General features: G+C 39.0%; 1 long non-coding RNA gene across 2 annotated transcripts; it reads right to left on the bottom strand.

The window, feature by feature from the left end:
• Positions 1-806: 806 nt before the first annotated feature.
• On the bottom strand, positions 807-2479 carry LOC117458161 (uncharacterized). Of its 2 annotated transcripts, XR_004553411.1 has the most exons (4): positions 2414-2479; positions 1515-1582; positions 1268-1311; positions 807-888 (listed from the first exon to the last, which is right to left on the bottom strand). It is a non-coding gene; the product is annotated as an uncharacterized lncRNA (long non-coding RNA). The 2 variants fall into 2 exon arrangements; XR_004553410.2 differs by lacking the exon at positions 2414-2479 and having other exon boundaries at positions 1515-1650.
• Between the last annotated feature and the right edge of the window lie 5782 nt (positions 2480-8261).

Below are 8261 nucleotides of genomic sequence, written 5' to 3'. Positions count from 1 at the left end.
GCTTGAGGACTATCACGGGGTTTGTCAAACAGAGCACATGGTGTAGTCCAAACTATAGCTGGGGATTCTGGGTAGTGTAGTGTCTTCATTGCCTTTAAGGGCAGTTGACACAAACGAATGCTGTGCTTCCATGAGCGTCCATAGAAGCACATGGACATCCCAGAAAGCTGAAAATGGACGCTAAGGGCCCCCCCCTTGCGTTGAAAATGGACGCTAAAGCCCCCCCCCTTGCGTTGGAAAAAGCCGGCAGGGGACTTGACATAACGTCAACATAGGCCGACCTGGGAGTGAGGATGTGTTGATAAAGACCATCCTGATACTCGAGTTGTGGTTTTCAATAAGTGAAAAAGAAAATTCAAAGTAATCACTACCATTTTAATATCTCAAGCATTTAAATATGTCCCCAAAAGCTTCCAAATGTAGTAGCAAAACCACAGTGATCCAGATCAGGATAATTTTAATTGGGCCTATAATTAAATGATATAATACATTTGATTTTTATAGCGCTTTTCTGAAACCCAAAGACGCTTTATATGCAAGCCTACCTCCAAAGCGTTATACATCGGAAGTTAAACAAATTAAATAAGGCAGTGGATGGCAAAGTACCAGATTTCACACATGAATATGCTTAATATAGGTTATGGTGTTCCTATCACTGACAATGAAATCATGTAGTATTTCAACTGTAATTTCCTAAAAAGTGAAATGCATTTGGTGGAGGTTTTCATCTTATTTCTAATAGAAACATATTAAATGTGACTCAATTGGACCATATCAACAAGAGAATACATGTGCAAAAACAAAACTGGAGTGCAAATAACCGATTTTATTTTTATGCATTATCCCGGAGAATTCTTCGGCTGCCAGGAATGAGCCCACTCCTTGCCACTGAAAACAGAATGGAATAATGTTAGTTACAGTTCCTGGTTTTGTCTTTCCGAAAAGCATAAACCATGTGTGAAGCAAACATCTTATAACTCAATTTATATAAGTAAATGTTTCATTTTCCATTTATTAACGACCACCACCATTTAGAAAAAGTGAACATAGAAATGAAAACAAATTTTCAAACAAACAATAAAAACAATGAAGTTAAACAATCATTTGTTCCTACACTACTTCAGCTGCTTTAGAATAACAGCAGTGAAATATATAAGAGGACTGGTGGTAGATCTGGATGTTTTGCATTTGTTAAATATCATGTGTTTGTTCTCCAACATGGGACTACATCAGATGACATGAAGCCAATTAACTGGAAGATATATACCATACTGGACAGGGCTCCCACTCCACCAACATTTCTGCTTTTCCCTATCAAGAGAAGAAAACAAATCTCTAATTAATAATAATAAAGCACATCATCATCATCATCATCATCATCATCATCATCATCATCATCATCATCATCATCATCATCATCATCATCATCATCATCATCATCATCATCATCATCATCATCATCATCATCATCATCATAAAGCACACCCTATGCATTACTTTTATTCCTGTCTAACCTTTCTCATTCTTTCTTTTATTATACTCCTGATGGGGAAAGTTTCTAGGCGAGTGTGGTAGGAGCAATCTGTGAACATCAAAGCAGGTTCCACATACAGTATTAGTCATATTAGAAATAAAATAAATACAACTATGAACACTTAAGTAGCAACCAGACTTGCATGATGAAAAGTGACCACACTATTAACACTGGTCAAAAGTTACTGTATACATCATTGAAATGGAACTAAGCTGCTCTCAGTTCTAACATGGGATGCTTGTTTGAATAGCCATACCACTGCTGAGCCTGAGATGACCAAAGAAAATATAGACAATTAAAGCCCTTTGGATTTTTGGATAATGTATCCATCCATCCATCCATCTTCTCCCGCTTATCCGTGGTGGGGTCGCAGGGGTAGCAGTTCCAGCAGAGAGCCCCAAACTTTCCTTTCCCTGGCCACATCAACCAGGGGCGCTCCCAGACCAGCGAAGAGATATAATCCCTCCACCTGGTCCTAGGTCTACCCCTTGGTCTCTTCCCAGCTGGACCTGCCTGGAACACCTCCCTAGGGTGGTTCGGGCATCCTAACTAGGTGCCCGAACCACCTCAACTGGCTCCTTTCGACGTGAAGGAGGAGCGGCTCAACTCCGAGTCCCTCCCGGATGACCGAACTTCTCACCTTATCCCTAAGGGAGACGCCAGCCACCCTGCGGAGAAAACCCATCTCGACCGCTGGATAATGTATCAGTTATAGTTATTAGTCACAATATAGCATTGTTAACTCACTGAAGAAGCATCAATCACTGCGTTAACATGCACTTTGCTAAAGTACATGTCGATAGATTTATTAGAATACCAATCAATTCGACTCATGCAAATGTTTATAATCAGTCAAAATACTTAATACTGTTAACATACCTGACTTTTTCTTTTTGCCTCTAGGACCAAGTACTGTGTCCCTCACGGACCCTGTCCTCACAGCTGTGGGTTGAAGAAGAAATATTACTATATACATACAGTATACCAAGTTAAGTTTAAACTCAAGTTTCAAAATACATCCAACAAATGCAGCATCACATGATGCAATAGGTGTTAGATACAGATATTTTTGTGTTATTGCGATTTAATTGAGGGTGATCTATGAAGTCTAGGTGTTTTGTTTTTTCTTGCCTATATAATTGACTCCATACATTATGTGTAAGGAATAGTTTGATAAATATTAACATGTTGTGCTGTAACGTTAAATGAATTTAACTTTGATTCAAGTTTATTCCCCGTATGTTCATTATGGGACAGTGTCATATTTAAAATAATAAACAGTCAAACGTTGTTCATATCCCTAAATATTTTGCAATTACTTTCAACTTTTGTAATACTTTGCAGCTAAAAATAGTGACAGTTAACAGGTAGAAATGATGTGTGTTAGTTGTCTCACAAAAATATAGTTTGCCAAACCCAAATAAATGGCTCGAATGACTGCTTTCTGTCTGAATCAAAGGATAAATACTGGATCAAGTTGTTGTCCCCAAGATTTGGATGGATTGAAAACAGTCGCTGTAAGTTGTTGTTAACTTAACTGACTTTATTAAATGAGTTGATCCAAACTCATTCCATATAACTGTGTTGATTATAAGGAAATGTTAAGCTCTCTATTGATACAAACATTTTTTGTGCACAATACTGTGAACTGTGAAGATATAGTGCAAGCATCTCACCTTCACAAAGGTACTCATAAAAAGTGCCTATCTTGTCAAGGTAATCCTGGGCATAGGCGGTCAGTGTGCAGCGAGGGGTTAGGATTTCACATTTGACGTCCTTCTTCCTTGTCTCCTTGCCAAGAAGCAGCACTGGTTTAAAGCCAATGGCATGGAGTTTCTCAAGCTGTAATGACAAAATAATATATTTACTGTTTAAAGAAATGGAAAGGAAACATCAACAACAACAACAACAACAACAACACCAACAACACTATAACTAGAACTGTAACATTACTGATGACAGCATCAGTATGCCATTCATAAACCTAGATGCTGAGTTAAGCTTTTGCAGAATCATGTATTTACCAGGAAGGGTTACACAGTAGAAGCATAAAATATTTTATAGACGAACACAAAATACAAATAAATCAGTATCCTGAGTCCCAGTTCAAACCCTGATCATCTTAAAGTTAAAGTACAATACGATACAAATGTGTGACCACTCAACAATTAACACTTACAATGAGTATTGCATAATTAAAAATGTAACACAATCCAAGCATAGCTTGACACTGTTGAAATTGAAATTGCGTGCTGCGATGTAAAACGTTCCCGTATGTTGTGGCTGCAGTCGTAAGAGTAATATAGAGTAGTAACATACAATGATGTTAAAGGTGGGGTAGGTAAGTTTGAGAAACCGACTCGAGATACACTTGTTGTTATATTCCATGGAATGCTCTTAACATCCCGATAGCAATGAATATCTGAAGTGCTTTGACAAAGAATCCATAAAGAAATGTCATCTGTGGAAGCCGTAGTAGTACTGAAAAAAGCACGACCAATCATCTGCGCCGGCCCGGCTAAAGTAACTGGATGGCCTACCTGCCTGTCAGCCTTCCATCTGGGCACAAACTGATCTCGTGCTCTCATTGGTCATGTGCACGTTCGTGTGTGTTGGAGGAGGGGCTCTGTGAGGAAGGGGAAGATTTTCTCCAGTTGTGTATTTTCAAATTCTAGCGATCTCGAGCCGGTTTCTCCAAAATTACCTACCCCACCTTTAAGGTCTAAAAGTGTGTACATAAGCAAGAATGGAACACAACATGGAAGTGAAGGAAGTGCTCCGTTTATTTAAATGCGAAAGTTAAATTAAAATAGTGTCCCTTGGCTGTGAAAGTTAAGATAAGAGTAGTTTTAAAATTGAAAGAAAAGAGAATATTAAATAATACCGTTGCAATAATATCTATATTTGAAGTTGATATCAAAGTGTATATTGGTTAAGATACAAACATCATTAAGAAATAAATGTATATAAAAAACATTCAACTTTATCCTGGCCCAACATATTGGCAAACAGTGTCAGTTATTTGGTGTCAGCTTGGTGTGTCCGGGCCTTAAAATACAGTAAAAAGTGTACATACCAAGACAATGGCTTCATCCTTGATGGAAGAAATGTTGTGGTTCTTCTTCCGCCCTGACACCCAACCCCCTCGCTTCTCATCAAACCTCTTGAGCTTCTTCTCAAGGCGCAGCTTTCTTGGCTGCTCCTTAAGGCAATGTGCACAGATCTTCTGTGCACAAAATAAAATATTCTGACAGAAGGGACATGTCTTTTTTGTAGACCCACCTGGCATGATTAACACAGGATTACAAACAGACAGACTGAGAAACACAGGAAAGTAGAGAAGTACACAGCATAGATAGAAGGGTGAATAAAGAAATAGATGATAGATATAAGAGAGCTAGATAGGGAGATAGTGAGATATCTTAAAAGTGCCGTTGGTTTTATGATGGTGTAGAATAGATCAGTGTATGGGTTTGTGGTGTGGGTACAGGAGCTGCAGGAGAGAACAGAACAAGTGAATTATGTAGTGAAACTAGCTTTTTTTAAATGCACATTGTGACGGTTTAACTAGTTTAGACAGACTGAGTTCATTTACGTGTTTCCTGTTTCATACGCGTAACAAGCGCATGGACGTGCACATGGACTATGCCCCTCCCCCCAAACATATATTAAAATGTCGACCAGCGTTAGTACTGTCATGTGTAAAACAAAAGCGATTAAGATAACGTATAACTCACACTTTAACACCGACGTATGCAGCCGTAATCAAGACACATCTTTTTCACACACCACTTATGAGCTGATATAAATGTAGCTAACTAGTTTAAGCTTATGTTGAACGTGAGCTAGCTAGCTAGCCGCCCGCAAGAATTATCTCACATTAATGTTGCTTTGCTGATTATGGCGAAGGCATTTCTCAGACTTAGAACAGTTCATTATGTATGATGAACCATGCGAGTGAAGGCTTAAAAAAATCCCCAATTATTAAATCTAAGCAAAACATGCATCAGACTTTAGTGACACAATTTACTTTGTCAGAGGATGGATTGCAATGCCGGTGGCAGCGGTCTTTGGCCAATAGGTGGTTCTCTGAATTATGTAATTTCCTGTACCGATTATACAATAAAATATTAATACATTTCCTGTATTTTAACACGATAACTCTTTAATAACCTAAGTAGCCTACGGAAAAAAAAGTATATATTGCCTTATAAAATACAGAAAAGTTTAAACATCTAGCATGATAATAATAAAAAAAACTAATGATATCTTAAACCAAAATAAATAAAATGGAAAATTAACCGACAACAACAATTTAACATAAATAAAACAAGGATTAAAACAAGGATACATTTGAATCAATGTTGTGTAAAGTACCCGTTATGGTTAAAAAAAATATTTTTTTATTTCTATTTTTTGAAAATAATACAGCTTCCGGCTTCCCGGGACACGAAGAGGAGACACGAACAATTCTTCCACTTGAAATGCGTTTAAACTGTGTCAGAGAGATGTTTAATCGGTTCATTTCAATTGTTTAATAATTGGTGTTTAATACTGGCAACTTCTAATTGTTGGAAAAACGAAAACGTTCCCAATCGAGACGCCCCATAGATCATTTTGGGGGGGGGGGGGCGTTCGATCCAGCTTCGATTCCGTAACCTGACGCACTGCCAATCCAACATCCAATCCCGATTTGAAGTTTAATCACGTGGACTGTAGTCCTAAACGATAGCTGGGGATTATGGGTAGTGTAGTGTCTTCGGCCATCCTCACCTCGATGACAGCGCAAAGTCGAAGATGCTCGAACTGTCCCTTATAGGCCTACGTCTGTTTCCGGTTATTTTTATTTTGAAATTCAGTCCCTGACGGACGCCAAAAAAGTCCGAGATTATGGAATTAAACCAATAAATAAAAGCAAGGACAATTGTGTGTTATTGGTGAGTAAATAACAGTGTGTTATTTTGAAAAGAATAACAAATTAGAAGGAAAAAAAGATTTAAAAAATACAGATTTCAGTATCCTGAGGCTCTGAGCCCCATTTCTTTTCATCACAGACGGCAACAAAAGTCCGAAATTATACGATTTAAAATAAAAGCAATAATTGTGGCTTGATATTGAGTAAGAACATGTTTTTATGAACCACACAAAAGACATGCTGCAGGCAGTAGAAATACATTGCTTTTAACTTCGTGCTGTGCAACACGAACAAAATCGTGCTGTGTAACACGAAAAAAAGGGGCAAATCGTGATGGTGAACACGAATCAATAGATTAAAAATCGTGTTGGTGAACACAAAATGCCGTGAGACTGGGTTGTTCTACAACGTCCCGCTGTGAGCTTTTATTCTATAAAACGTTTTTTAAATCTACTTTATAGCTTGTAGTAACTCACGGGAGGCTTCTTTTATTTTATTTGTATTCATAATTATTTTTATTTTTCGTCATAATGTAAAAATTACATTAGTTACGAATTTGTGTTCTCAAAAAACAGTGGTGTGTAATGCAACTGTGATTTTTATTAAATTAGTTAGTTTTTAAGGAAGGCCAGAGCTTCAGCTGTGTCAAATAGATTGTTCCCTTTAGTTAACGTTATTTAAAAGATATTACGAGCGTCCATTCCCATTGGATAACGGAGAATTGTACACCCGGAAGTAAGTTTTCTCCTTACTGTCGATTGATTTTACAGTGATATCTGAACTATTCATCGACTAAAAAACACCAGATGAGGTTCCTGTAATGGCGGACTGCTGAACAGGTGACGAGCCCCGACTCTCCGATCAATTCCATCCTTTTACTTAATACTGACCAGTTAAATAATCATAAAAACCCACAGTTTGAGACATAAAGCAATGGCAATCTGATATGCCCCAAAAAATACCAAAGCTGAAGCCGAATTGTTCCAGAACACGAAGGACTCCACCAACAACCAGGCAAGCTAAGCTAAAGCTAAAGATGGACACGGCTAATGCCAATGCCGGTGGAGCCAGTGCGAACCTCATAGCTAGCTCAGCCCAAGCTGAATCTGACGGCAAAATATTAGAAGCAATCCACTCCCGAAGAGCAGACGTTACCACCCGTAATGATGAGATTCTGGCTGCAATCTCGGAAATTAAAACGGATCTCAGCTCCTACTCGGGAAGATTAACACAGGCCGAGGATCGCATTGGTGAGACAGAGGATAACGTGACGGTGCTTCATAACACAGTGAACGGGATGGAGAAAGTGATTACAGCACTCACCGAGAAAGTAGATGATCTTGAGAATCGCGATAGGAGGTCAAATCTACGTGTTATTGGTCTCCCGGAAAACGCCGAAGGTAGAGACGTGGAATCGTTTTTGGAGAAATGGATACCAGAAATACTCGGTCCCGAAAACTTCCCAACACCGATGGTAATCGAGCGAGCTCACAGAATCCCGGGTGGCAGACCGAAGCCCAACTCCCCTCCTCCCCCGAGACCTCTCATCATAAAGTTTTTAAACTTTAGGGATAAAGTCAGGGTGATGCAGGCGGCACGAGCCAAAGGAAAGGTGATATACGGGACTCGCCATATCATGTTTTTCCCCGACTTCTCAGCGGAGGTGACGAAGTGGCGTATGAAGTATGGCGAAGTGAAGCAACAGCTCCGTACCCGGGGAATACAATTCGGCCTTATTTTCCCTGCCAGGATGTACACGCTGCACAACAGGAAAAGACGTGTGTTCAATACTCCTGAAGAGGTTGAGTAATT

This window comes from Pseudochaenichthys georgianus, chromosome 14 (genome assembly GCF_902827115.2).
Source record: "Pseudochaenichthys georgianus chromosome 14, fPseGeo1.2, whole genome shotgun sequence".
In the NCBI taxonomy this organism is placed as follows: Eukaryota; Metazoa; Chordata; class Actinopteri; order Perciformes; family Channichthyidae; genus Pseudochaenichthys; species Pseudochaenichthys georgianus.
The sequence above is the reverse complement of the archived record's forward strand: the minus strand, read 5'-3'. Positions and strand labels throughout refer to the sequence as shown.